This window comes from Megascapheus bottae, chromosome 20 (genome assembly GCF_031878675.1).
Source record: "Megascapheus bottae isolate mThoBot1 chromosome 20, mThoBot2.hap1, whole genome shotgun sequence".
Classification (NCBI taxonomy): domain Eukaryota; kingdom Metazoa; phylum Chordata; class Mammalia; order Rodentia; family Geomyidae; genus Megascapheus; species Megascapheus bottae.
The window spans coordinates 30,403,348-30,411,522 of NC_143528.1; positions in this window are offsets into that span (position 1 = coordinate 30,403,348).

The window sequence follows — 8,175 nt, forward strand, 5'->3', positions numbered from 1 at the left end:
TATTTTCTTTCTAAACTGGGCGACATTAGCTGTGGTTTGTTAGGATTTGTATTTCTCCAACGTTTTTCTATATCACTGCGAAGTTAGAGAGACTGCAGTCTGCAGGATTGCCCTCAGCTGGGCTCATTCAGAAGTGCTCACAGAAAGTGCAGGAAAGACCACTGTTTCATGTGTGTGGAGCTGAGGACGTCTTTCCTTTTCCAGTCCTGCAGTGTGACAGAATGCATTGTGAGCTGCCAACATTTGAAGCTCTCCCCCACCTTGATATCTAGAGAGTTTACTGGACTGTATTGTTGATTGCCAGGGGGACTGGTCTGTAGCCTTCAGGCTCTTTGGAAGTAGATCTGATGCCATGTGGCACAGAGCGCATCTTAAATCAGTTATTTTCATGCATCCCTGCTCCTTTGTATCCAGTCAAGCCATCCTGTGACTCCAGGCAGATTTCAAATGTATTCCCATTTGGCTTCTTCTCATTAACCATGACCAGATATATGTTAACTATTATCATCACAACGTGCAGAAAAAGAAAATTTGTATCCATGAGTGCATCCAACTGACTACACTCCTGGATATGTCATTCTTTGGCACAACCTGTTTGGTTCATGAGGACCAACTCCTTTGAACTTTTGTCTCAGAAAATCTATTTGGTCACTGTATAGATTTCTACATCTTCATCACCGCAGATCTTGATTTTTTTTTTAAAAAAAAACATTTGTAGGCCCTGTCAACTATTTTAATCTGGTTCTGTCATCCATGAGAGACCATCTCATGCGATAGGGCAACACCGAATTCCAAGACAGATAGTGCTGAACCTTTTGTACAACTCTCTACACGCATATTTGTGTTATGAATAAAGGGGTTTAATATTGGGTAGCTGTTCACCTACTACCAACTCAGTACTTCTCTATTCCCAGGTAGCATACAGAAAAGGAATTAACATGGAACTTGAGCTGTAGACTTTCCACTTTGCTCAAAAATGATCATTAAAGGAGACTTATTATTACTACTTTTAATAAAAAGAAGACAACTTTATGTAAGAAAATGAGGATTAGATATCTTAAAACAATATATTTTAAATAGTTTAATATTTTCTTTCTTTTCCCCTCCCTCCCTTCAACTTCCCTCTTTCCTCTTTCCCTCCCCCCTCTTTCCCTCCCTCCCTTCCTTCCTCTCCTTCTTCCCTCCTCCAGATTTGGGGCTTGTATTCAGTGCTTGAGTGCTGTCTTTGAGCTTTTCTTGTTCAAGGTGAGTGCTCTACCGCTTGAGTCACAGATCTACTTCCAGTTTTTTAGTGGTTAATCAGACATAAAATCTCATGGACTGTCCTGCTTTAGTTGACTTGGATCAGATCTCAGCTTCCTGAGTAGCCAGAATTATAAATATGAGCCACCAGTGCCTGGCTTAATTTGCCTTTCTTTCCACCTGGACCCCTCTGATCCTGTGGCTTGAACTCTAAGCCTGGCCTCTGTACCTGAGTCTCTTTGTGCTCAAGGCTAGTACTCTACCACTTGAGCCATAAGTACTCTACCACTTGAGCCATAACACCCCATCTGCTTTTTTTTTCTGAGTAGTTTATTGCAGGTAAGAGTCACACAGACTTTTCTGCCCAGACAAGCTTTGAACTGTGATCCTCAGATCTAAGGCTCTTGAACAAGTGGGATAACAGGTGAGAGCCAACCAGTGCCTAGCTAAGTTTAATGTTTGTGAAGAAATTGATACTATCCATAAATTATTTCCTAATATTAAATGGCATATATAATATTACCAGAAATCAGAACTAGTTTAGATGAGTGGTTCTCAGACGTTGCGTGCATTTGAACAATGAGTATGTCCTATGCAGACAGGGTCCACCCATTGAAACTCTGATTCCATAGTTCTGTTTAGGGCCTGAGAGTTTAAGTTTCTGCTACTTTCCGTGTGCTACTGATGCTACTTGCTCTGGTATATGAACCAGGACTCAAGACAATGTTTAATGCCTTGGCTGTACAGCTATGTGGACTCTCTCTAAACCACGAGGAAAAAAATTGTAGAGACCCACAGAAGTCATCATGAAAGAGTGCCACCTACTAAGAACTTTTAGACATGAAGATTTTAAAAGTTAATTTGTACATACTATATTCACTTTGTAGCAAATATTCAAACAGTTGAAATGAAGCATTATATTTTGCATATCATAACTTAAGTGTATGTTATTTATACAATTGAAACTTAGAATGAAGCTGGGTAGGGCATGGGTGGCTCACTCTTGTAATCCTAGCTACTCAAGAGGTTGAGCTCTGTGGATTACAATTTGAAGCCAGGCTGGGTAAGAAAGTCCCTCCAATTAACCACCAGAAAACTGGAAATGGTGTTGCGGCTCAAAGTAGTAGAGGGTTAGCTTTGAGCAAAAGAGCTCAAGGATAGTATTCAGGCCCTGAGTTCAAGTGCCATGACTGACAATAAAAAACAACAAACACCTTAGGATGACATAAAAGAAATAATACCATACAATGACAAGTAATTTGAATAGATTTTTAAATGTTTTTAAAAGTTAGAAAATAAGGAAACAGAAAAAAAATTATAACTAGAAGTGATGATTTTTATGAATAGAGTGACCTTGAAATCAAATTCCATGCCTGGCACTTGCTAGGTAAGTTCTATGCCACTGGAGCCACACCATGGCCTTTCTTTCTCTAGTTACAATTTTTTTTTTCCAGGTAAGGTTTCACTTTTTTCCTAGATCTAGCCTGGATTGTGATTGCCACATTGGATTATGATTGTCATCATACCTGGCTAGTTAATGGAAGTGAAGTCTCCCTACCTTTGACCCAGGTGGTCCTCAAAATGTAATCCTTTCTAATCTCTGCCTGCTTACTAGCTGGAATTATATATTAGATAGATATAATAATATGTATCTCTAATAGATATAGATATATAGATATATATTAGATATATCATGCTTGGCTTCTTCATTTCCATTTATTTGAATGGATTTCATATGAAAGGGAAATGGCTGTGTATATGGGAAAATACCTTTTAATGTTCAATAAAGTGACTTCTCTTGAAAAAGCAGAAAAATATCTCAATACTGGAAAGAATATTTTTTCTCACTAGTCATATGGAAAGGTTTTGGGATATAAATGCTCTGTAATTATTTGCCTTCAAAGCTAGACAAGGATACAATCATGAAAAATTAATAGTGTTGCAATATAACTTTAATAGTAGTGCGTAAATGCCAAAGGAAAAGTATGTGACACTGGCACTGTAATCTCATGGATGTTTAACTCTGTACCCTATAGTCTTGTCTGTGCTGTAGACTGAATAAACCGAAGGAACAAAATACCCACTTTTCAATGTTACCTTGACAACTGGTAATTGGTATTAACTGTTGTTTCATTTGTAAAATGAACTGCTTTTCTTTTTAAGCAGGCACTTTCATTAACAACAGTTAGCTTAAATATATGCATATGGACATCCCAATATAACTGGCTGGCACATGCAGATGGGGGAAAATTTATTGTAATTGCTTTTTATGATTTTTAACTATAATATCCATTCATCAAGTACTTGTATTGCCTTAACTCTGAATGGAATAGGAAAATTCTTTTTTTTTCTTTTTATCCTCTTTTTTTTTTCCATTTTCCCCCCTGAATTTTACTTAGCATCTATTTGTTTGGACTTAGCTTCAAATTTTTATTTTATGACTACTTATATTTGAAGATTGTATTTCAAAGAACTGGTATGGAAGGCCACTCAAATGAATTAATAAAATGAAATCATGTTGTAGAAAGATCCCACAAAATTAAGAAATGTGAGGGAAATGGAGGGTAGGGGAGGAATGGATGAGAATGTGGAATGTGATGTTGACCAAGATATACTGTATTCGTGAACTGCTTTGTTAAATGGCAACTCCTTTGTACAACAAAAGATGATTGTTTTTAAAAGAAAAGACAAAGAAGAAACATGTTATTGAAGAGTTTATGTTTCTAATAATAATCTATACATTGTAACTCATGTAGTTCTAAATTTTGGATGAAGAGTAGAAAAATTTGAAGACCTTTCCCAGGAGGTAATTCAGAGCAGGTTACAATCTTTCCTGTTTTGTGCACTGGGGATGGAACCTTAGGCCTTTTGCATGATGCAATTGTTGTAGCACAGAGTTACTTTCTCTGTCCTAGGATGTGTTATTGTTGGACATAAGTACACTACTTTTGACATTAAGCAAAACCTTTACATTAAGAACATAGAAAAACAGACTGTCAGTAGAGTGTCTGCTGGGATATTGGTTTTCTAGTGATCAGAGCTGCCATTTTAAAGTAAAGGAAACTTGCTTAAACTACTTTCTATTGCTTATTATTTATTATTACTACTATATTATTGTTGTTGTTTGTGCTGCCACTGAATGGAATTCAGGGACCCATACTGTCACTCACCTCTGACATGGTGCTCTGTCATCTTGAACCAGATCTCTAGTCTGGTGTTTTGCTGGTTATTTGGGGGATGGGATTTTCCTACTTTTATAATGCATGAGGAAGGGTTAAGAAGTATTTACATAAGAAGTAAGAGTGGACACCAGTGATTCACGTCTATAATCTTAGCTACTGAATTGACTGAGATCTGAGGAACAGGATTTGACGCTAGCTGTGGGGGACAAATCTGGGAGACTCATATCTCCAGTTACTCACCAGCAAGGCAAAGGTGGGGCAGTGGCTGGAGTAATCGAGCCTTAAGGAAAATAGCTTGGAGACAGTGCAGAGCCTGAGTTCAAGAAGGAAAAGCAGATGGTAAAGGAGGAGGAAGGGAAGGCCTTTGAGTAAAACCCATTGATAGCCAAGTCACTCAGAGTTGAGCACTGTACAGGGGAGGTTTGGTTCATTTTTCTCAGAATGCACCCCACCTTCTGCTGAAGGCATGCTGACTTTGAACATATTTTCATTATTTTTTACCTGGGTGCATTAATTAAAACACATTAACTTCGCCTTTGATTTGGAGTGTAAATTGCATTCTGCTAATTTTAACAGATTCCTTGTTTCTGGGATAAAATAAATCTATGATCATTTATTACCACGATAACCTTAAAAAACACTCAGCATGAAATGATGTGCACAATAAAGTATCTTTCCCACAATTTTAATTTAATGGAAAATAGAACTTATGTAAATAATTGCACCTGATAACAAATGTATGTTACTGCTACAGATGGAAAGGAATGACGATAATTATAAACTATGTGTGATCTGAATTTCTATTGTGCCTTCTACTCTTTGGTTAAGGTTAGAAATTATGTCAGCGGGGAGTTCATGTTCAAGAAAAGGCATTTGATTTTGAATGGAAAATTATCAGTAGTTTGCTTGTATAGAGAATTGAGGACATTGGAAAATCTGCAGATAAACAGGACCAATTAGAAGGAGGGCAAACCCCCGTAAACAAAGAAAGGTGAAAGAAATTATTTACATGCCAGAAGTTACATGCAAATGAACAACTAACAAACAAAATTATCCCTAAGAAAATGGGATAGGTGACAGCCAAAAGACTGCTTCTAAAGTTCAACTAATCACAATAGGTGCATATATTTGATTTACTCAGTGAAAAGTAATGTAACTGAGGTGGTCTCTGGCAGAGAATTTAAAACTCCTGGTACTCAGTATGAAGGAGATATTGGGGGAGGTACCCCATGAGCTAGAGAGGGAATTACTCCTTGGAATCACTCAGTGTGTCAGCCCATCAGAGCTCCCATCTCCCAAGACCTCCTTAAAGTCTTAATCCTGCTTCATCTCTTGTCTCTGAGTCCATCCTCACATATTATGTGTTTGAGTACATATTTTGGCTGTTTAAAATCAGCTTTTGTTATAATTTAATGCAAAACTGTCAAAGTAATCTCTTAAATGTTTAATGAAATTATCTCCAGAATGCGAGCCCTTATGGAGATACACGAGTGATGACAAAATATTTCAACAACCGTCATAAATGTTTGCTAATGAAGACAGGCTTTAAACTGTGAATGGTTCCAAACCCATCTCATTAAAAAAATACATATTCGGCTACAGAAAAGCATAGCATTGTTCATATCCCAACGATCTTTTCTTCAGTAGATTATGCATGGCAAGCTAACTACTTTACCATCCCTGGGAATATTTTCCTTCTGAAATTCCCTGGGCCTTCTGTGTGTAACAATCTTGCTTAAATTCATTAAAAAACTTCACATTCAAAAATTACAGCAACTGAAAGTTGTCATTGTCAGGATGAAACTAGAATGTGGAGGAACCAAGGTCCAAATTCCAGGAATGGTGCATATCAGTTTGTGCTGAATAAAGTCACTGTGAAAGGACACAGATCATAAGTGGCAAATAGCGGAACACAACATTTCAGCATCTTTACTCGTCCTGGGGACTAAGGGGCCGGAGTGTTTATAGACGTTTGTCTGAGGTTACCTAGGGGAGAATTGCTGGCAGAAGGTGAGAGAGGTATAATTAAAACAGTCCCATATCTCAGGTATGATCAGAGGTGATCTGACAGACCATTGTTTCAGGTTTGCTCAGGTGGGAATCACTGATGCCTCGAGGTGGTGGAATCCTCCTTGGATGACAGGATGGCTGCAAAATGACCACCAAGAAGGACATAGGAGAGAATCAAGGTGGAAGAGACAGGAATGGTCAGGGATACTATGAGTTACAAAGAAAAACACCTTCAAAGTCAAATAAGTATCAGGAAATAGGTACTTGCCCGGGAGGGAAGGGTGGGGCCAGGGGAGAGGGGTAGGAAAATAAAGTGAGGAAGGGGGCAGCATGCAGGCAAGAAATCATTGTATAGACCAGGGAGTTGAGAAATATAAGGGAAAGGATAGGTTGCAGGTAGATGAAGATTTTGAAGTGATGAGACAGATTAGTGTGTATTGTACACACAAGCTACTCTGTTAAATGTCCCAGAAATCCAACACATAACCTAAAATTAAGATAAGTAGAAGAAGGGGAGGGTTGAGAGGGGTAAATGAGAATGTTGGAAGGGTTGACAGTGATCAAGATGCACTGTATTCATCAACTGCCTTGGTGAATGGCAACTCCTTTGTTCAACTTTTTAAAGATAATCAGAGGATTCAAAAACAAATATATAAGAATCAAAGTATAAATTAATTAAGCCAACATAACAACTGAAAAATGATTATATCTACAATCATTTTTAATCTAAGAGTAGACATAGGCACATCCATAATTACAATTAAGGGTACCAATATTCTCTTAGCAACTTTGTGTGGGAAACTGGTGTGAAATATTTTACAATAGTAATAAAACACAGAACCAACCACCAACAACCTGAACTGTAAAACTAAGAACCTGCACAACATTCATGCTTTTTGAATGTACATGGAGGATTTATCAACACCACCTACCATACTCTGAGTGACACAAAAAAGTTGAATTTATAGATAATGACGTTTTACCATCACAGTGCATTTAAATAGAGAGGCTATTTGGAAAATAATGACAATTTAGACACTCAGCAACAAAATTCTAAGCCAAAACAAATTTGTAGCAAATTAAAAAAAAATCACAAGGAAGATGTTTACACGGGTTTCAAGCTGAGCAAAAGAAAACAATGCATCATGATTCCTGGGATAAATTTGGATAATTTTCACAGAGAAATTGATGGTTTTAGTTGAATATATTAGGAAGGAGAAAATACAGAAAAATTGGGAGTTGATTGGAATTAGAATTGCTATTTTTTTGCAAGAACTCTTTTGCTAGGCCTTGATAGAATTTGAACTTTTGTTCTTCCTCCTTCTGTCATTTTAAGACACTTATTCTTCTGTGAGATGCACTGAATCACCATGGAAAAACAGAATAGATCCTTCCTAGATAACTCCAGCTATCTTAATTCTGAACTTTATGGTTTCCACTACTATTAGAAATTTACTTTTGTTCTATTAACATCATCCAGTTTTTGTGATATTTTGTTACACAGCAAGCAAAATGAGAAGACAAATCTTCACAAAATTCTATCCCAGCAGGAAACCACAGAGTACACTAAAAATTCCTTTAGTGTTTGCTTAAAGGTCACCTTGACATAGAGACTGTAATCAATCATGAGCTCCCATGGAGGAAGAGGTCAGGTCTGTTGAAGCGGTCGCATGAGAAGAACTCCTGATAGAATCTGGGACTCTATGGATAAGGACAGGAGGCCATGATGTGGAGGCCAGAC